The 23,205-nt window shown below is 38.0% G+C and overlaps 1 pseudogene; it reads left to right on the top strand.

Annotated features, from left to right (window-relative positions):
* The first annotated feature begins 237 nt into the window (after nucleotides 1-237).
* Nucleotides 238-23,205, top strand: part of LOC124106161 (T-complex protein 1 subunit eta-like) — a 42,480-nt pseudogene continuing 19,512 nt past the window's right edge.

The following is a 23,205-nucleotide window of genomic DNA, read 5'->3' as shown; positions in this document are numbered from 1 at the left end:
CCTTTGACTTAGAACTGTAGGCTCAGACTCATTGCTAAGAAAGGAGCTATGGCTTATAATAGAGAAGACTGGGTTTTTAAGAAGCATCCCAGTTAATAGCAGGAGGATAGACTTTGGAATTAAACAGACCTGGCTTTGGGTCTCTTACGGACTATTAATTAATTGTGCCATTGATTTGTTGTGCAGCTATAAGAAAGACTCTTAAACTCTATAAGCCTTGTTTTCTTTTTACGCATCATGTTTCTTGGAAGCATTGAAGATGGTGTGAACCAAGGTTTAGAGCAAGACCTGGAGAAATGTACGTACTTTTTTATGTGCCTGTCCTTACTCATAGTGGACAAGACATGTCACTTATTTCACCTATTTGGGCTCCAATTTCCTCAAAAAAACAAAAACAAAAACAAAACAAAACCCACAATTCTAGCACTCAAAGACTCAAAACCTAGAGTTTATAGTCTGGGAAGAGGAGTGATTAAAAAAAAAAGTCAAGATTTTCTGGACAAGCTAATGAATCTTCATCTCCTTGGTATTCCTGGATGGGTATGGATGCATACAAGTTCTGCCTCTGTGGATATTAACAGGTGCTGATAAGTTAAGTTGAGGTGATCATTAAATTCTCAAGGAAAAAATAACAGCATGTTCACTCTCATCTAAGCTTTGCTCACTCTCCTTCTCTGTTCTTTTCTCTAAATTTCAAATGGAGACTATAATATCTCAGCCTTGCATTTCTTAGAAATTATTAACATGGACACTCTTATAGATCAACATACAAATTGTTGTTGGCTACATGATCATTAATGCATTTATACCTCTAAATCAGATCCCCACTCTTCATGCCTATAGACTGTGTTCAACTATGGACTCTTACAGAAAGTAGCAGTTGAAGAAAAGTCAATGCTACATAGAGAATATCAGATGAAGAAAGCATGCCTTGTTGCATTTGGGGAATTTTTTCTAAGAGTTCTTTTCTCCACACCCATATTTAATTTATACCAGGCAATTTCAACTCTTGCCCAAGAGAGAGGAAAGGGTTAGATACTCTTCTCCAATGTTGAAAAAGGAAAGCAAATTTTAGAAACTGAGAGCTAATCTATGTAGATTTTTATTTTAGTGCCATTGGACACTTCTTTCAAAGATAAGTGGACTCAAAATATCAGTGTTTTTTTAACATGTATGGTTCCCTTAACCCTTTAATTGAATGTTCGTAATAGAAATGAGATGAGATTAATCAATGATGAATATTGTTTTGAGCTGTTTTGAATATTGTTTTGACATTTTTCAGTTGCTTTTTTCAGGTGACCATTCTATTCTAAAATTGCCTTCAAAGGATACGAACAAGTCTCACTCGGACATTGGGATTTTCATTTCCTCTCATATTTGTTATAATAACTATAATAACAAACAAATATCCACAAGGTGAAACTAATCTCTCTATCTCTCTTGGGCTGAACAGCTGATGAATCCACTTGTCACTTTTTTTTTAACAAAGTAAACTATGTTTAATCTTGAACAGTTTCTTTACATTGCCTTATTCCCACTTATTTTCCAGCTTGAAGGCATTCTTGTGAGTCGAAGTCATAACTTCACACACTAAACCCTCTGTAAATCACTTACTAAAAGCTAGAAGCCACACTACCCAAGAGCAAAATGCTACAGGTAAGATGGAATGTTATCACTTCAGCCTGTTCCGGGCTTGATTAATCTCTAGCTTTATTTTGATTTGTACCTCTGGATGGTGTAATAGTTTTCTGTTTCTGTATAACAAATTACCATAGATTTAGAAGAGTGAAACAATGCGCATTTATTATCTCACATTATTAGTGGGCAACTTGCTGGCTGGAGGCCACCTTCAGCTCTTAGAAACCATCCTTAGCCATTAGAGGGTTCCTGAAGTTCTAGTTTTCTCCATGGGAATTTTCCAAACATGGTTGCTAACTTGGCATAAGCAAGTGCACCTGTAGAACAAGTCAGTTAGAAAGTCAGTCTTGAAAAATGTAATCATAGGGTATTGTTCATTGGTTAGAAGCATGTCACAGTTTCCATTCACACTCAAAACGAGGAAATTAAACATGTGCTCTTGTGTAGTTTTCTTGGATACCCAGAAGCAGAATACATAGGAATGGGACCCACCTTAGAAAATAGAATATGTCCATAATTGGTACAGAAGGCAAAATATTCAGAAGGGTCTAAAGAAGCATTTGGGAGCAGTTGATACTCTTTAGGAGAGGAAATGTGAATTAAAGCTGGAGATAATAATGTGGCCAGCCCAAGGATGCTAATATTTGACACATTTTCTAAACCTATATATCAAACATATTTGCTCTATGCTTACTTAGAGGAGAAATGAAGAGATACAAGGGGTGAAAAAAGCAATAAGTATTATGAAGACTGCAGTCTACTTCAGACAGTAAATTAAATCTTCATATTTAGCTTTCACCTTCTAGAAAAGGTATAATAGTCACCATCTGTTATTACTCAGATCTCCTCTCCATGGCTTCATCATCCCAACCCAATGCAGCTTATAACATTATTACTTTCAACTGTAGATAATACTCATTTTTAGAGAAATTTTGGTGTATTAAATTTTCTCTAACTCTCCATTTGCCACAATATTATACCAGAACCAAATATATGCACTTATGGCTAAATGAATGTACACATAATTGGACTTTGTTTTTATACTTATTTAAACTAAGATATGGGAAGGAGTTATGATGGGTAGTAACCTTAAATACTGTTAGGTTTTTTTCCAAGTGTCACTTGGAATGGCTTCTAATTAGGCATATCCTTTTTCCTTCCTTCTCTTTCTCTCTGTCTCTCTCTGTCTCTCTCTCTCTCTCTCTCTCTCTCTCTCTCTCTCTCTCTCTCTCTCTCTTGTGGTACTCGGTAATGAACCCAGGGCCTCTACACATTAGGTAAGTACTCTACTATTGAACTCTATCTGTAGTCCTTTTTTAGATTTTATGTTGAGATGGGCTCAATAAGTTACTGAGGCTGACCTCAAACTTGTGATCTTCCAGCCTCAGCCTCCTGAGTAGCTGGGATTACAGGTATTCACCATGGTACCCAATCTAGATGTCTCTTTCTGATTTAAGTTTCTATAAATTTCATTTTAGTAGAACTCAGGGTTGAAGAATTTATCATCCTATCAGGAAATTTGGGTGGGACATTTGCATTATAAGTGTAACTATGGAAATTCCTATGAATATTTTTATGTTCTTTAAAATAAAATAATATTGATGGAACAACAAAATACTCATTATGGTCTAGCTACCTTAATTTCTTGGGGAAAAAAAGAAACAATTTTCACTTGCCAATACTTCTTCAGAGTTCTTTTTGAATTCACCACTTGGGTCAGCAAAATTCCTGAGATGACAGCCCTAAATATGTGGAGTTTCCTATTCCCTATAATTTTGCCTCCATTTATGCTATCTTCCTGGACTTTTGGACACACTGCATTGTAACCTCAGATTGAGAATCTCATTTTATTATCCTACTGTTCACTCTTTTTCAGAGGAGGAAATGGGAAAAGCATTCTTATCTAAAACTTTATTCAAAATAAAATACCAAAGTACTACTTTGACTTAAAATACTTGGATCCAAAATATTCATTGTACATTAAAAAAAAACACACAAAATATACACCAACACCTTTATTAACTAAAGGAGAACTTCAATGAAGAGTACTAGTGGTGGAAGAATTCCAATATTCCCAACATGGCCCTGCCATCTGCCTCCTTAATAGGAGGCACTGGCTTAGGTCAGGCTGGCTCTTCACAGCCCTATTGGGACCATTCTTAAGTTTGACCATTTGTTCTCTCACCAGTCTCCTGCCAGGCTGCCATTATTTACTCCTCCCTTGTATCAAAGTCCGGCCAAGCCTTCAGGGTTCATCTCTAGGTCCTGGTACTCTTCCTCTGCTCCAGTGGTTCTCAAACCTGGCTGTGTAATAGAATCTTCTTCATTAAAATGAAGAAAGAAAGAAAGAAAAAAAAAACAAAACACTGTTCAGATTCCAAGTAGGCTTATTTAATTGGTGTTGAGTGGAGCATGGACATAGGCAATTTTCAAGAGGTCCCCATGTGATTTTAATGTGCAGCAAGGTTTGAGGACCATTGTCTCACTCAACTCCACTCAATAGGAATCATCACAATCTGCTTTGTAATTTAAATGCATTTCCAACATTTCCATGCTCCAAGGTCTTAGCTCTGAATGGAAAAACCTCTTATTCTTCTAATTTTGAAAATGTCTTTGCTCACCTAGTCAAAAAGGACTTTTTTTTGTCTTTAAACTTTTAAACAGACTCAGGTTGCATTGAGTTTTTATATTAAAAAGGAGGGGGAAAGTCACACTGGGGTATGGGGCTGAAACATTCCATACTTTAACAGTCATCACGTGCAAAGAATATCAAGCCTTACTTCTGTGCCGAGTAGGGGTTAACGATGTGGTAGAGTTTGAAATGTATAGAGAAAAATTTTATTTAAATATCTTTCTTACTCTTGGTGCCACATTAACTCAACTTCTGTCATTAGAAGTTCTTTTATTTGGATTAAGTTTTCCTCTCTTTAGTAGCTTTCCATTAGTCATAAATAATCCTAGAAGGAGTCATCAAGACCTTTGTGTGAGAGAGCTCACCAGGTCATGGCTGCATGTGACAGAAAGAGTCAAATCCAGTTACCATTTGCAATGGCCTTTAGTTTGGTTTTTCTTTTTTCCCTAAACTGTGCTCTCCATAAAGGCAGGGGATGTGCCTGCATTAATCATTATATCATTAGCACCTGGCTCCATTTCTGGGGCAAAAAAGGTTCATAAAAATGTTTTTGAATGAATAAATGAATGCATCCCTTGAAACAAAGTAGGCCATATTTATAAATACTGGAAGAAGGAAAGAAAGAGAAAAAATAATTCTTGAAGGTAGACTATTATTATGTCATAATTTTCCTGGCCACCTAAGGCCCCGCCTATCTCATAGAGAAAATACATTGAAGACACAGTTTGCATTTTCAGGCTGTTGAATTCTTTGCTGAGATTTCCTCCCATTCTTCAACATTAATAATAAGGATAATCACAGCTATCATTCGCTGAGCTTTTATTAAGAACTAGGTATTCTTCTAAGTGTTTGAATTAGGTATTTTATTGATCCTCCCAATAAATTTATGGGGCAAATATTTTCTTTACCAATTTACAGATGAGACTTACAGAAGATATGTAAAAACAAAACTCAAACAGCAGAGGTAGGATGTGAAGCTGGGTTCCTTGCCTCTTGGTGCTCCTCCTTTCCTCTGCTCTCCCCATCCCAACCCACAGTCTTTCTCTTCATATGTAAAACATACAAATTAGACACCAGGACTCAGTTGACCTTGTCAGAGTGTGCAGAGGCCTGGACACTTGACAAACCATTTCTTCCTGATGTCAGTTTAAGACATTAAATCACTATTATAATTTTTCAATCCAAGCTAAAAGAGTGACATAGCTTTAAATAATAGAAGATTAATTAAATAATGGAGTTTGAAATATACATCCCTCAGTTTGTGTAAGTATCGCAAACTTTTTATGGTTTCTTGTTCTGGAGATAGGGTTCAATTCCATTTTATCTCTCCCCTTTTCTTATCCAACATGATTTATAAATAAGATGAGAGAAGTACAGTTTAGTCTATTTCTTCTTTATTTAATGAAATAAAAGGTCTTCCTATTATCTGCAATGTCTACCATTAAAAAATTATAATATCTGAGATATTACAAAATTTGAAACAAACAAAAACTAGCAACAACAAACTATGTCATAGTTTGGGTGAAGGTAAAAAACTTTACCCAAATAAACATTCAGTACATTGTTATTACACCCATCCCTATTCTGCCTTACACCACTATATGGAATTTACTTTTTAAAACAATTATTGGTATTATTTTACTCTTTATGTATTAGTCAAAGTCAGGTAGACTATCTAATTAGCCTGGAGAAAGTTTGCTTTAGAAATTGACTAAGATGTGTCCTGTCTCACCTTCATCCTGAGCAAACCAATCAAACCCCATAGACCATAGAAAAAAAGTCAGGTGAGGCCCACTCATAGGACTTATTTGATTGCATGATGACTTCAACTATTTCATTGAAGTGCTTGTGCCCAGGGTACACATTCCTATATCACATCACTCCTCACCACCATTGCCTAATAATGGGCAAATTCACACATTTTCATCCTCAGCCCACCTCCCCATGCTCATCTCAGTGTAAGCCTCTTGGACACAATACTCATTTATTTCTCCTACATAAAGCATGCTGAGGTTGCTGACTTTGGATCTAGAAGCCGTGCCTTCTGATCCTATCTCTCCACCTCTTTGAATTTGGATGAATAATGCAAGAGATCTTGTGATTTTGTAGGGATATAAGCATGGTAGTTCCTGGCTTTTGCTAGCTCTGAATGTGAACTATAATAAACATAATTTTGAGATTGAAGATTGAGAAAGCAGGACAAAAACTCCAAATATCTGTGTTCTCTCTGTCTCAACAAGAACTTGCAGTGATTTATAGAAATGCTAAAAATAATGTAACTGGAAAATCAGAGTTTAACTGGGAGAGATTAAAGAGGACAAAAATAAACATTCCAACAACAGAACAGAGATCAACATAACTTTTGGAACTGAGTATAACACTAAGAGTTTCCCAGCAGCTAATTTTCAGAGGGTAATATGTTAAGATATTTTAAAACATTTGGTTTCCAAAGAAAACAAAGCTTTTCCTCAAATTGAATTTGGACATAGATTTTTCACATTGAGAAAGGTACATATAAGATCTAAAGTAAAATATTCTCAGCCCTAATTTCACATTAAATGCAGAAGATAAATCAGAGGACAGATGACAGTCCTTACAGGAACCTTTGGTATAAGTCTAAGGCTTTGTATAAAAGTGCAATTTAATAGTTTTAAAAATGGCATGACAGACATCAGCCTGGTCCTATTATGGTGCTTTACTGAAGAAAGGCAAAAGTATAGGGAAGTCTTTGTGAGCACAGTCATTTATTGCACCAAGAAAGTATAGGACATAGTACTGAAAAGTAGCTTAATTTATGGTTCAATTTGTTACACAGCAGTAGAAAACTAATACAGCAGCTATGACAGTCACTCCTGTATTTTGTCTCATTATATGAATTTCCTCCTTTCCAAAACAGCATCCTAACTCTCTGTGACTGGGACCACCCATGGGTCCAGTTAGTTGAAATAGTATATGTGGTTTCTGGGCAAGAGTATTTATTTAGTTGTATTGGACAGAGCATAGTTCTAATTACTATGCCACAGGGATCTTGAAATCTTTCAGTAAAGTGGAGCCTCCATTAGTCTTGCTCCTTGCTTGGTGTAATGAGCAGAGATCCACTGTGTGATAGTTTGGATCTTAAATCTCCCCCATAGGACCATAGGCTTGGTCATCAGCCTGTGGCACTATTGGGAGATGATGGAACCTTTGAAGGCAGGACCTAATGCAAGGTAATTATATTATTTGAGGTAAGCCCTTGAGGGATATTGAGAACCTGATCCTCCTTTGTCTCTTTTTTCACATCCCAGACACCTGAGGTACACAAACCTTCTGTGCCACATACTCCTGCCATGATATACCGTGCCACCACAGGGTCATAGTGACAGCGCCAAGGAATCACTGACTGAAACCATGAGCTAAAATGAATTCTTCCTTCTTTTAAACTGTTTATCTCACATATTCATTAAAGCAACAGAATCTGACTAATACACAGTGTTGATTTCAGTGAGAACAAGATATAAACATGGGTTGAGACAAACTTTTGGGATCTTTGTGGTGCTTGTTATTTCAACATGACCTAGCCTATACTGTCTAATATAGAAGATAAGAATACCAAGAGATTTGGGTGGGAGATGGGGGAACATATTTTTAAAGAGAGAAGATAAGGCTCCTTGAGTGGGTTATATTGAGCAGAAAACTGAATGAAGTGATGGAGTCAGCTATGTGAGGTTCTGGAGATAATCTTCCCTAAGCTTTGGAAACAAAGTTCAAAAGCAAGAAATGGGCTCAATAAATAGGATAAACAAGAAAATGATTCTAGAGTAAAAATCAAAAAGCAGATAAATCACATGGTCCCATAGGACCACAGAAAGGGATTTGAATTTTATTCAAAATGTGGTGAAAACCCATCAACATGAGATTCATTTCAAGCAGAAAAGAGTCTGGATCAAAATAGATAGGTCATGTTGCTGTAACAAAAAGAAAAGTTCAATGACTGAACACAGATTTTTGTCATGATTGCATTTTATATTTATTAGGATTACCCTGCTGGGTGGGTCTATTTCCTATACTGACCATTGTTACCCCCACTCTAGACCTTGTTTTAGTCAGATTTGTTGCTGCTACGACTAAAAGATCCTGCCAGAACAACCATAGAGGAGGAAAGTTTTATTTAGGGGCTCACAGTTTCAGAGGTCTCAATCCACAGACAGCAGACTCCACTCCCCTGGACTTGAGGTGAGGCAGGACATCATGGTGGAAGAGTGTGGCAGAGGGAAGCAGCTCACATGATGATTTGAAAGCAGAGAGAGAGAGAGAGAGAGAGAGAGAGAGAGAGAGAGAGAGAGAGAGAGAGAGAGAGAGAGAGAGGAAGAGAGAGAGAGAGAGAGAGAGAGAGAGAGAGACTCCACTCTCCAGATACAAAATATATACCCCATAGCCATATCCGCAATGAACCACTTCCTCCAGCCACACCCCACCTGCCTCCAGTTACTACTCAGTTAATCCCATCAGAGATTAATCCACTGATTTGGATAAAGCTACAGTGCAATCATTTCTCTTCCAAACCTTCTTGGATTGTCTCATACGTGAGCTTTTGTGGGACAGCACATCAAAAACATAACAGACCTAGAATTATGGAGCCACCACCACCTGGAACATGCCAATTATGTGGCAATGGGAAATGTAGGAGTCTCTAATTCTGCAAATAATTAATAATTCTAATTCTGCAAATAATTAATAAATAACTTATTAATGCAAGGGTCATTTCTACTCACAACCCACTGGGCCAGTACCAGTCACATGACCTTACCTCCCACAAGAAGTCAGGTAAGTGCAACCTCCAAGGTACCCAGAAGCACAGTGTAATATGTTCAATAGGCAGCATTTGATATAATTTCTATTTGTAAAATATTATCTTGGCTGTTCTTCTGGGTCTATAATATGGAGCAAGAGTGGAAGCAGAGGTACCAGTTATGAAATTATTTCAGTTACCCATAAAATACACGATAGTGACAAGGAGTTAACAGAGGCTAGAACAGATATCTCATTTTAAAGTATAACAAATACAACTTGGTAATGGATTGAGAAAAAGATGGCTGAAAGACAATTACTAAGTTTTGCTAGAGCATTCATGACAATAGTTGTATCAGAAGTCATGGTGAGAATAAAAGGCTTACTTTTATTTAACATATTAATTTACAATGTCTGGGTTTAATGGGAATTGAACCCAAGCAAAAGGTTGAGAAGCCATCACCTTAAGATGGTGTATATATCCAGGAAATCACAGGAGACCACCTAAAGAGTAAAATTTATAGAGTAGGTAGGAGAGCAAACATTGAGCTATGAAGCACTTCAAATTTTAGAGTTCATGACTCAGAAATGGACTCCTGAGTCAGAAACGAGGCTGATAGGAAACAGTGACATAAGTGGAAAACCAGGAGAGTATGCTGGTTCCAAAGCTAAGTTCAGAAGTGCTTTGAAAGGAAGGAAGAATTGGAGCAAAGAAACAAGAAGGAAGAGAAGAAGAAGGGAGGAAAGAAGGAAGGAATAACTGTAGAGAGATGAAGATAGATAATTAACCTATGTCAAGATGGAATTAACCTTGGCAATATGGAAGTCAACAAGGTTAACTTCCTTGTTAAACCCAGCCTGATTGGAGAAGGTTGAGAAGAGATGGTAAAGGTTTGGAGATTGTCATAATAGGAGGATTTGTCTATGAACAGAGAACTAAGGTACAGACAAAGTAATGTGAATAAAAGTGCTTTCATTTTCACTTGTTTATATTGGAGATAATGCATTTGTATTATGAAGGGACATATTGAGGCAGGAGAAAATCCCTTGAGACTGGGAGAAGAATTAGGATGCAATGCATGCAAACCAACTTTCTACCCTATGTGCTAATTCAGCGGAAACAATTAATGTCCTCTAGAAAGAAAAACTCAGCTCTGACTGTAAATTGATAAACCCTAAGGGAAAAAAAACTATAAAAGTGCATTTAAAATTTTTGAGGGACAAACAATCTTAAACTTTCTAAAACCTGGGGCCTGGCATCAACATGATTTAATTTTTTGGTTAGGAACTCCAGGATATTTTAGTGACCCTGTGATCACACCAAGAGTGCTATCTTCATTGCTAAGATCCTTGTAAAATTCTTCTACCTATTTCATATTAGAAACTCCCCAGAATTTCCTTCAGTTATAAAGCAAACAATTATGCCCTAATTAGTATGCATAATTATGGGTATTGTAGTGTGGAGATGATCTACTTGCCTCTTGGAAATTTATGGTAACCATTTTTCAGTAGTGCTCTCCTGGGATTACCACACAGCCTCTTGTTCCTCGGTCATTTCTCTCCTCCTGCTATTCTAGGAAGCAGGATTATACTCACTCCCATTTGACTTTCTACCCTAGTGCTATATGCAATCATCTTTCACATCTTCTGAAAAATGTGATTTCAAGTACAACCTTTTAATAATGACAATTATACTAGTCAGTTAAGGCCACCATAACAAAATACAACAGATGAGGTGGCTCAAGCAACAGAAATTCCTTTCTCACAGTCCAAAGCCTCCAAGTCTAAGATCAAGATGTCAGCAGGTTTGGCTTCTCCAGAGGCCTTCTTTGTGGTATGCAGATGGCCACTTTCTTGCTGTGTCCTCACCTGACCTTTCCTGTGTGGGTGTACAGTTCCACAACATTGTCTGTGCATTGGGTTCTCATATTTATGACCTTATTTAACCTTAATTACCCTTTTAAAGGCCCTTTTTCTAAATACAGTTATATTGATGGTTAGAGCTCTATCATACAAATTTGTGGAAAAGGGGAGTACTGTTCTGTCCTAACAATCATCTTGCTAAAAGATTGGGTAATAACGATTCAGGCTTTACTTGGATATTGTGGTTTATTTCATATTCTTGGTAAATATTTCCTGACAAAAATTCTTTTAAATCCCCTTTAGTTTCCATAACACTACCATTTCCTGGCTCTGGTTATTTAATTGGCACTCCTATTCGGTTTCTACCCAGATTTCCCTTCTCACATGTTCTCCTAATTGTTGTTAATCTCTAGGCTCAGTCCTGAGCTGTGTCCTTATCTTCGTTAAAATGATTTCCCTAAGGTATATTAATCATTTCATAGCCTCAAACATGATCTACTTGGTATTGATACAGTTTTATCACTTTATTCCAGACTCTCTCTTAAGCTTCAGAATCACATGACTCACTTTGTGTTAGACATCTTGGAAACAATATATATCATTCATTCAGAAAGCTCATTGATTGCCTGCTAAATACCAAGTACTGTTGTAGGTACTTGTAATATTTCAGGATCAGAAGAGACCAATCTTCTTGGCTCAAGAAACTTCCATCCTAGTAGACAGCAAGCAATGTTCAACATACATATTTAATAATTGCACTTATGATTATGGGTAGAAGGCATTAAATACTATGATTAAAGAAAAATAGATGAAGGAAAAGAATTGCAAGGATGAATAAAGATGGAGTTTGAAGGATTAAATTAGTTGTGAGAACTGCAATCTAATGCAGAAATATTTTTCAAAAAGTTTTTTAAGGAAGGTACACGAATAAATACAATTGCAACAGAGTCATCTCAAATATAATAAATATGTCTAAAACCTCCCTCAATCTGCCTTTTTCCTATATTTTCTAAGATGATTTCTGTTTATCATTTTACTAGGGGGACCTATTAGAGAATAGAAAGGGAGGACAATGGGTATAAATGTGCCCCACCCTAGACAAACTTGGCTGTACAGAAGACTAGATGTGAGCCAAGGCAGAAACCTGTTAGTCATGGTTACTTCCTCCCACCCTCTCACCACTCTTTCCCCATTGTCTTCCAATAGATCACCAAGTCTTTTTGACCTTAGTCCTAGAATATCTCTTCTCTATTTTTATTGCTGCTTTCTTAATTCAGTATCTCAGGATTTCTTACTAGTGCCATAGTTTAAATGTATTCCCCCAAAGTGTGGGTAATTTAAGTCTCAAATTCATATGCTAATAGTATTTAGAAGCAGGACCTTTGGGAAGTAATTAGGATTAGATGAAGTCATGAGGGTAGACTCAACAATGGCATTAGTGGATTTATAAGAGATCTGTTTTGGTAGACTTGCTCTGTCTCCCATGTGGTACCCCCTACCATGTTCTGATGCAGCAAGAAAGCCCTCAGCAGATGCTGGCACCAAGCTCTAGGACTTCTCACCATCCTGAACCATGAGCAAAATAAATTTCATTTATAAATGACCTGGTCTGTTATAGTAACAGAAAACAGACTAAGACACCCTAGGATAGACACATGGGCTCAAAAGTGTTCTCTGTCTGCTAATCTGTTCCCACAGACTAGTTCTCAATCCTTCCCTGGAATCTTGACAGAGACCTCTGAAACACTCAAATCTCATCCTGACAATCTTATTTAAAATCTTCTTCAGGAGAAAGAGGAAGAATCTGGATAGATAGCACAAACAGGGACTGAGAATGGTAGGCCTTGCCAGTCCCAGGCTACCTCCCCTGTCACCTACCTGCCATGATGTGTAGGTCAGCTCTGTCTCTGGATCCTGCTGCAATCCAGCCCTACTGAATGCCTTCTCTGAAAAGTAAGAGCAAGGGGAATCAGCCAGTTTATCTTAGAAATCCACAGTTTCTGTAATTTCAAGTCTGAAACTCAGTGCCTCACAAAGATTAAATGCCCATTATTGTCCTTAAGATGTGGGAAATTAAAAATATATCAGATCACTCTATATTTCCTATTTCAGCCCAAATGAATCCAATTAGGTTTCACTGCAAACTATAAAATACTCTAGGCCTATTTCCTCTTTAAATTGATTATAAATGTTGATGCTCTTAAGTATAAGTGCAAATTAATCTAGGGAATTCCATGAAATTTTATTTCTTAATTAAGCAATTTAAACTAAATTACTTAACTGAAATGACTACTCTGGCTCCTAAGATTGTTCAAGGTCAGACAAATGTAATCAAATGTAACATAGTGATTTTTCACTTGCCATAAACCTTTTCATCAAACTCATTTCAGTGCTTTGGACTTGATGCCGAGGAGAGGTTTCACTCTTGAGCTCGGAGACTGAGGTCAAGATTCTAGGAGGCAAGACATGGTGACAATGCTCAGGCCAACTGTAAGAGTCACCTGGAAAATAGAAACGTAGTCTCCATTAAACTGAGAAAGGAGCCGGGTGTTTAGACTGTCCAGAAATTAAACTTTCTACTGGTTTACAATTGGCATCGCTCCAGTGAGCACAATCCATTTGGCCAGCCAGATGGACTAGCCCTGGCAGCTTTTCAGTCTCCCACACAAAGCACGTCAGGCCAGGGAAGAGAAAAATCCCAAACAAAAATATAAATAGAGAAGATTCAGCACTGTGGCTAAACAATGGGGAAGACTCCTGGTCTTACAAATGAGGTTCCCACAACATTGTCTGTGCATTTCAGACATTCCAACTGCTTCTTTTTTTCTTGATTTTTAATAGCTTATTTATCATGGGTGAAGGATGAGATTACTTATCTGAGGCTCCATGCTTTTGGCAGAAACCCTTTATAATGCTCTCTCTTGGAGGAAAGAAGGTGATTCCTTGCTTCTTTCTGAGAAAACATATTAAGTAATACCAACAACGCCTGATAAGAATCTAAACTGAAAAAAGATCATTTTGGAAATTTAAACTTCTATATTGTCAGCTATCAGACTCAGGCTGAAAGCATGAACACATCAAAAGGGTGATTTTTTTTTTTTCTCATTTGGGAAGATTTATTCTTTCTGTTTCTAGTAGCATGTGACTGATTCAGGTTCCCCATTATCTTGGATGAGAATTATCTTCTGTCAATCAGCTCTGCCTCTGAGTTGAAGTCCATTGATCATCCTTCAGCTGAGCTGCCATGCTCACTCAATAACCATGGCTGCTCCTCCTGATGAAGTCAAGAGCTTTGATGAGGGCATGCCAACCACTGAACGGTCTAGCCATCTTTCTTCCTTTCTTGTCCAGAATTTGCTGAGGTAGAAGGAGAGAAATAGAAATTCATTCTTTGTAAGCATCTCAATAATTTATGCCTTTCAAAATTATGGACTCAAAATTATCCTCAATACAATAATCCTAAATACTAATCAATAGATTATTTAGGGAAATGGTTAGAGTGGGTGAATTAAGTGAAAAAGTGTTAGTCTTATTTATTGGACTTTTTAATCAAATGCTTTTTTTTTTCACTCTCTATAGGTATATAAATTCAGTAAGAAGTTAAAATGTGGTCCTTTCTTCACCCCCGCCCTTTCCTTCTAACAAATATTTACTTAACTCCCACTCTATTTCAGGTACTATGCTGAAGGATTTGTGTGAATTTTCAATAAAATAAGCCATTTGGGGTGGATTCTAGGAGTACTCATATACCACCTGCCTACATTTTCATTAATCTTCAAGTTTCTTCCCATGATTTACTTCTTGATGTGATGTCAAGTTTTGTATCAAATATCACAGATGAAAGCTTCCATGTGGAGCAATTTTCAATTTTAGATATTGTGGTTGTGGTTATGGCTGTCTTTGGCCCATATTTAGTGTGACTTGTTTGGAGGACTCAAACACATAAAGGAATGTCTGGAATGCTGATGTTCCTCTATGATCTAGTTGGGGTGCCAGTTATGTGGGTGTGCTGTTTATGAAAATCCATCATGCTACATCTAAGACCGTATACACTGTGTACTCAAGTGTAATTCAACTAAAAAAATACAATAATACAAATAATATCCAATGCATAAGTAAGGGTAATGCTTTAGGTGAGAACTATTTTTATTTGCCATTTTGTTACTTCTGCTTTATGATCTCTATTCTATTATTTATTATTATTTTGACATGGCATCTTACTATGTTGTCCAGTTTGGTCTTGGACTCTCAGGCTTAAGAAATTCTCCTCCCTCATGCTCCCAAGGAGCTCAGAATATAGGCATGCACCACTGCACCAAACTTTATACAACCAATTAAAGAATAATGGGATCCCACACATGAAAAATGCTTTCTGAAATCTCTCCATCACCATTTGTTTTAGATGCATCCCAAACAAGTAGGAAATAATTCTACCTAGACATAAAGAATTTACTCTAATTTATGACAACATTAGGAGAAAACTCAAGGTCTCCAACACTCTGCATACATATTTACTATATCTTTTGCAAAGCTCTTTGCCCCCCACCCAAGAACCAATTTTAAAACCAATGTTATTTATTTATAATTTAAATGTAATTAAATATGTTCACTCATTTTACTATGTATGGCTCAATGCATTTTGACAAATGTAATGTGACTGCCATCACCACAATCAAGATATGGAACACATTCATTACACTTCCAAAGACAAAGCTCCCTGTGTCTTTGGAAGTCAGCACTCCACCCACTCCACCTCTTGACCCTGGTGACCATTGATCTGCTTTCTGTCCTATAGAGGTCTATGGTTCTGGGATGCCATATAATTTTTACCACATAACATGTTTTCTTTTGTTTTTGGCTTTTTTGTTCATCAATTCTGCTTTCAAGATTCATCCAAGTTTGTGCCGTTTAGTGTGACTAAGTTCCATTTTGTGGATATTATATTTTTTCAGACATTCACTTGTTGATGGACATATGGGTTGTTTCCACTTTTTAAAATTTTGCTTTGTTCTACTATTTGAGTAAAATTGCCATATACTTATATGTACACATATTTGTGTGGATACGTCAGTGTTCTTTTGCAAGAAAAAAAAATGTTCAAAAATATCTAAGTGCCATAATTTCAGAGGCCAAAGGGAAAGGCAGGTAACATAAGTGAATGAAACAGGCTAAGTGTAAAATAAAGACTAGTAATTTTCCATAAATCCAGTTTTTAACTCTTAGCTCATAGAAATAATGTTAAGAAAGCTGAAATGAGGGGCTGGGGTTGTGGCTCAGTGGTAGAGCACTTGCCTTGCACACATGAGGCACTGGGTTCTATCCTTAGCACCACATAAAAATAAATAAATAAAATATTGTGTCCATCTATAAGTAAAAATACATTTAAAAAAAAGCTGAAATGACAATGTGCTCAAATGTCAAATACAGAGCTCTACAATAGGTCAACTAATTCTTTGGATCAGTTAACAGCCCTTTAGTACTCGCCCTCCCCCCACAGACTAATTATTTAGAAAGAATAATTGAGAAAACTAATTTTTTTTAGATAGCCTTGATCTCTACATACTAATTGTGTGACTTTAGACACATTTACCACCTTTCTCAGTCTTTGTGGCTTTTTTTCCCCCAACAAAGTGGGGACAATAAGAATATTGTCAATCTCATAGCATGGAGATAAAGCATTAAAAAATTATAGTATATCTGGAATTAGCCTAAATATCCTAAAGTTCTGGCATATGTTATAACAATTGTGTGGCCTCCACAGGCCAAGCCCTGCATGTGAGAAGCTCCCATGTTCTCATTTTCTCTCTTTTTTTAAAAAAAAAAAAATCCATTACCTCATTTGCTAGACAAAAGACTGAGGGTGAGAGAGGTTGAGAACCCTTTGGTAAAGGCAGGAAACAAGAACCTACTATCTCTGGCTGGCATTTACCAGGCTTCCTCAAGCAGGAGCCAATAGCCTAACAATCGTCACTGACTTTAATTAAAAGTATTGCACAGGGCGGGGGAACATTCTAAGCAAGCATCTTTGCAAGCATTTCAGCTTTTGCCACGGGTCTGATGTGTTCATTAAAAGCTCCAGTAGGCAGAGCTTTTTTTGCAAGTTTGTCTTTGGGCAAGCCTACCCTAAGTGTCAAAAATGTGTCTCCTCTCCGAAGCTGTGTTCCCTGGTATCTGGTGGAGGGCCTGGAACTTCAGAAGAAGACACTGTTTCATGGAGCAAGTCTTGAACCTAGTTCTCACATTGAATTTAGCATCACAGTCTCTTTTTTCTTTACTTTTTATCTGTTCCTTTTAGTTATACATCACAACAGACTGTATTTTGACATATCATACATACATGGAGTACCACTTCCCATTCTTGTGGTTGCACATGATGTGGAGTTACACTGGTTGTGTATTCATGTATGAACAGAGGAAAGTTATGTCCAATTCATTCTACTGTCTTTCCCATTCCCATCCTCCTTCCCTTATCCCCCATTGCCCCTTGTCCAATCTACCCCCTCACCCACCCCTGCCTATTGTGAGTCAGCTTCCACATATGAGAGAGAATATTCTGCCTTTGGTCTTTTGGGATTGGCTTATTTCACTTAGCATGATAGTCTCCAATTCCATCCATTTACTGGCAAATGCCTTAATTTCATTCTTCTTATGGCTGAGTAATATTCCATTGAATTTACCATATTCTCTTCATCCATTCATCTATTGAAGGTGGCACCTAGGTTGGTTCCATAGCTTAGCTATTGTGAATTGAGCTAATATCACAATCTGGATTCCATTTTATATATTACTATAATCTTCATAATAGTTTCAGTAGATGAACATCACTTGGGTGGTTTCAGTTGACCTTATGACCAAATGGGTATAATACAAGTTGCTAATTTAAAAAATGGTATCACTCTCCCCTCTCTACATTTCTGTTATTTATTTGTTTATAAATAATATTCTTTATACCTTTAAGTTCTCTATAATTCAAATAGTGTCCACTGGTTCCTCTTTCAGTTCCAATAATTCTGATGTAGTCTGGCATTTTTCTTTTCTTTCTTTTTTTATGCCTGGCATTTTTGTAAGAGTGGGTTCCCACAGAGCAATGGTCCTGAGAACCCTCAGGACCAGCAACATCGGCACCAAGAGGAAGTTTATAAGAAGTGCAAATTCTCAGGACCCTTCCCATACTACCAGAAACAAAAACTCTTTAGGGGTACAGGGAAACAGCAACTTATTCTAAGCAACATGGTTTGAAAACTGCCTCCTATTGGAAGGGACCACACCACCACTTTGCTTTCAGTCAGAGTCCCCCCTTTTTTCAATGTCATCATTGGCTCTAACCCTACAGCAGCTGTCAGCTATCACCTCCCTGTTTTCTGTCGAGAGTTCCTGGAAGTTTTTAAAATTCCACTCCCCTACCTCCGTAGCCCAACACAACATCTTGCCAGCTTCATTAAAGATTTATGAGGTTAATTTCACTTCCCAAGATGTACATGACTTCTTTCCAAAAAGAGTGCCAGTTCATAGACTATTGAATGGCTGCTGCCTGGTCAAAGGGAGAAAGGAGAGGAGGTGTTTATTGTAGGTGTATGTGGCTGGGCATCAGATTGAAGTCAAGAAGAACTTTTGCTTGAGTCTCATATTCATGAAGAGCCTTGAATTTAGAATTTTGACATAATTTCTAAATCAGTTTACGTGTAAACTCAGAGGTACACTGACAAATCAAAAAAGATCATCATTCCACTGGGTCTCATGACTGGATCACATGGCATATTGCATACTGATTTTTTTTTTTTTTGGTGTTGGGGATTGAACCCAGGGAGGCTTTACCATTAAGCCACATCCTAACCCTTTTCATTTTTTATTTTGAGACAAGATCTCAGTAGTTTTCTTAGGGTCTCGCTAAATTGCTGAGGCTGGCCTTGAGCTTACAATCCTCTGTCTCAGCCTCCCAAGTCACCAGCATTACAAACATGTACCACCACTCCTGGCTACTATGAATTATTTTAAAAACAAGTGCTGTACTTACCTTATAGACATCATAATTATATTGCATTGGGTTTTCATAAAAGTGTTTAAATTTGTCAATATGTTATATTTCTGGGCCCTGTTTTTGCAATTATTCATGATAGCAGACTAAGAATCTCAATGTATTAACTTTCCCTGGCCTCTCTCCATTGTAAGTAGAACTGAGAAGATATTAGTAACCTCCCTTTTAATACTAGACTCCATTAAACACCCAGGGTACTTCCTAATCTCATGCATTATCTAATTCATATCAAAATTCAACAAACATTCATCAAATTCTTACTATGTGCCAGACAATGTATTCATGTTGAGGAAACAAAGGTGAAAATGAAAGGCTATATTGCCAAAGTGTTCACAGCTGACCAGGAAAAAGACCCAAATGACAGGTATAATTCATCATGGCAAGTACTGTAAGACAAGTATGATACAGAAATTCATTTTAATTGGAGAAATAGAAAGTTTGCTGGAAAAAAGCATCCCAAGTAATGCTTAGGACAATTGTAAGGAGCCATCATTGTTAACTATCTGGATTATAGACTGTGATGTGCAAGTGGGAGCACGTGAACCCCATGGATTTGTTAGATCTCTAAAGTGTCACTCACTCCAACACTTAATCTCTATTTGTTGAGAGTTTTCTAGCTAAGCAAACCAAGGGTGTCGGAGACCAGGACTTGTTGCGTTCCTCCCTCCATGTCGACTGGGATGCCCAGAAGCTGTTGTCCTGGCTACTAAACAGCTGAACAGTTGTAGACTGCGACCAGACTCCAAGTTCTTCTCTCTGGAAGGCATAGAACATTAAAAAGGATTTTTTAAAAAGTTCTGTGTTAGTGCACACAGATCCATATATCAGCAGAGAGTTATCAAGGTTAATGAGAAAAATTATCTCATCAGAACAACCCCGGATGGAGGCGCGGGTGCTGGAGCTGCAGCATCTCTAATCTGGGAGTGCTGAGTCTCCAGTGCAAAGCGATCCATCAAAGTCACTTCCTGGCTGCCCAGCCTTCCCAGGAGAGCACAGCCCCGCCTTCTCTGACTGGGAAGAAAATCAGTGAGGAAAGGTCCCTGCAGACAGACAGCAAGACACAAAAGGACAGCGGGTTTTCCAGGATTCAGAATAGAAAGTAGGGGTCTGCACCCCAAACCTCCTTCTGCCTGTGAGGGATCCAAAACCTGAGGATACCCAAGCAAATGCCAGGGCAGAGAGAGGTGCACTTTCCATGCACACACACATCTGCAAATACAAGTGCATCCACATCTCACACATATACATGCATGCACACTACAAACTGCACATGCACATCTGCAAACATAGGTACACACTATAGCACAGTACACATACAACAACATGGCCTATACTCTACACATTCATACACATACCATCACACCCACATGTACACACTATGCACAAACCCATACTGCACAAATGTGCATAGAGTACACACACATGTACTCATGGACATGCACACTTGTACAAATAGGCATGCTCAGTATCCTGCTGTAGTTTGTTTTCAATATCTCATTTCCTTATGGGATATAACAACTGTTTAGTCAGATGCGTTTTCACAAATGCTTGTCCTTATGGTTTCTTTGGCTGAGGCCTGGACTCTCCACCTGCTGCCAATCCAATGGGTAGAGAATCTTTTTGTTTTGCATGGTTGTAATTGTTGTGGTGGTGCTGGTTCAGTCTTGCTTTGTTCCAGGGCAGACTAGAGGAAGGTAGTGAAGTAGCAAGGAAGCCACAGGCTTTACAGTTGGACCATCCTACATGCAAGACAGTTTTCCAGGCACAGGCCCACTCACAGTTGTGGGAATGCATTCACTGGGGTCCAAGTTCGTGACACTGTCAATGTCAAGCCTATCACCAGCAGGGCGCTCTGCTTGATCCAGGCCTCCCCTGTTCCTTACTCTTCTGCTCTTTCCTCAAGCCCCACTTCCCATAGGAAGCTTTTAGTCTTCACTGATCTTCCCCCTCCTCAGGCGTTCTGTAGTTAAATTACAGTAACTTTAGTGCTCTCCTGTAAAGCACAGTTTAGCCTGTAATTTATATCGACTTGTATTCTCACCAGATTTCAAGGATGTCAGTCTTGACTTCTTCAGCCAGCTTGCAAGTGACTGCAGGGCATGATCAGTGTTTCAAAGCATTCTGGCATGCTCCCTCAGCTCCTGGCAAAATACAGGGAGCTGGGTTGGGATTCTCATCTTAAGGCATGACCAGTAGATTTTATAATCATTGTATATTTTTCTTTGACAAGAGTCTTCATTTGAGAAACTTTGTATTTTTCCTGTTCTGATTTCATCTATTGGTAATAATTCATTGTCCTGAACACACAGTAATTGTTAATATTCTTTAGTAATGAAGCCTTTGGGAACCACAGGCAGAAAAAAAAAGTCTCAGAAACCATGACCCCTAGTTCTGAGAGCTGACCCGATATAATGACAAACATATTCTCCCTGGTTTCCAGGCAACTTGGTGAAGTTAAAAAAATCCTAAACAAATTAGTTAACTAGTGCAATCAAACATGGTGCAGCTGGGGGTGTGGCTCAGTGGTAGGGTGCTTGCCTAGCATGTGTGAGGCCTCTGGACTAGGCAGTGGATGTGTGATTCTAAAGAAGACAACTATGGGACTTGCAGTCTAGAATTTTAATTGGCAGTGAGCACCATGAAGGCACTGGAGAACCCAGGTGCTAAGAGAGGATGTGGACTGAGGTGGAAGGCAGGTATAGTAGAAAACAATTTATAGAGTATGAGGACATTTAAAGTAAGACCTAAAGGATGAGAAGCAGGTTGACCTCAGAGAGCAGGGAAAGAGGTGGATTGTCAAGTGAAACTGTTGTTTTGTTCAGATCTATAGCCACTTGTTATTCAGGAAAGCTGCCTAACCAATCCTGATTCACAGTTCTAATCACTAACTAACATTGATTGCTCATCTTCAATATGCCATCCTTACAATATGGCTCCAGGTAAGCTTTATGCAAATGAGGAAAGGAGACTCAGGTAAAGAGAGAGGGGTAGAGATTCAACCTGAGTCTACTCGCATCCAGTGTTGTGTGCCTCTTCCACTTTGCTAATTAGACGTAAGAGAGTGAGTGTGGCTCAGAGCCACCTAACTCCAGTCTGAAAACCTGTTAAAAGAGTGCTTCCTATCTCTATAAATGAAATCTTAAACAAATATCAACTGTTTTGTTTATAAAAAAAAATCAAAATATGTATGTAAAGTACCTTTAGAAGTAGAAAAGGGTCAAAGAATTAAGAAAGTAACCTACACAGTTAAGAGTGGTTGCCTTGCTATGTATTATGTACTAATGTTTATAGGAGCTTATCTTACAGACAACAGATGGTCATTGCTGGTTCTTATTTTTCCTTCCTTTATTCTATGGACACTTTTAAAGTACCCATTGTATGCCAGACACCATGGCAGAAGGTCGGGATACAAATAAATAACACGATGCTATGCTGGATTTTACCTGCATTGATTTGGTGAACAGAGACACAATTATCATATGGTAGTGAAAATGCTGAGACAGAAGTCACTAAGGGATAATATGGGCATCCAGTGCAGACTGGGAGGAGGAAGTGTTAGGGAGGAGGTCAGCAAGGGCTACTTTGAGAAGGTGATATGTGAACTGAATTCCCAAATACTAGTGGTCATTAATCATTTAGAAGCTAGAAGTGAAGAAGAGAGTCCAAAAAGATACAGCATGAAATATTATGGGAGTTTCTAAGATGCCCTACATATGAAGCATGAAGCTAAAACAATAGGCCTGGTTAGAACTTAGCCAAAAACAAGACCATAATAAGCTTTCTGTACTGTGCTCAGAAGTTGGAATTTTATCCTGAGGACTATGGTAAACCATTGCAAGAATGTTTTTATAGAAATTTCTTTGACAGCTTTGTGGAAGATGAATTCATCTTAAAGGAAGGGTAGGGATAGGGTTCCTTTATATACCAGCACTGTCCTAGCCATGGGACTCTAACTATGAGCAAGATAAGCATGGATCAAACCAGCTAGTAAGAAAGAAACAACATCTTATTGACAGATCATGTTTTAGCTTCATGACCAGGAATGGACTCTTTGTGCTGCCCAGCAACCATGTTACAAACCAATTCATTCCTTCACTCCTGCAGAAACTATTCCATCTTTTCTCTGCTTCCCTCAAATTGCAGTATGTATCCTCTCCAACCTCACACTTAGTGGTTGGCCATGATTTCTACTTCATTGAGAAAATGGAAGCAAGCAGAAGGGAACCTACAAAGTCTTAATACCGTATCTCCCATAGGATCCTGACAC

The sequence above is a fragment of the Marmota monax genome, unplaced genomic scaffold (genome assembly GCF_021218885.2).
Source record: "Marmota monax isolate L192 unplaced genomic scaffold, Marmota_monax_Labrador192_F-V1.1 WCK01_AAM20220418_F8-fsc00034, whole genome shotgun sequence".
Lineage (NCBI taxonomy): Eukaryota > Metazoa > Chordata > Mammalia > Rodentia > Sciuridae > Marmota > Marmota monax.
The sequence above is the reverse complement of the archived record's forward strand: the minus strand, read 5'-3'. Positions and strand labels throughout refer to the sequence as shown.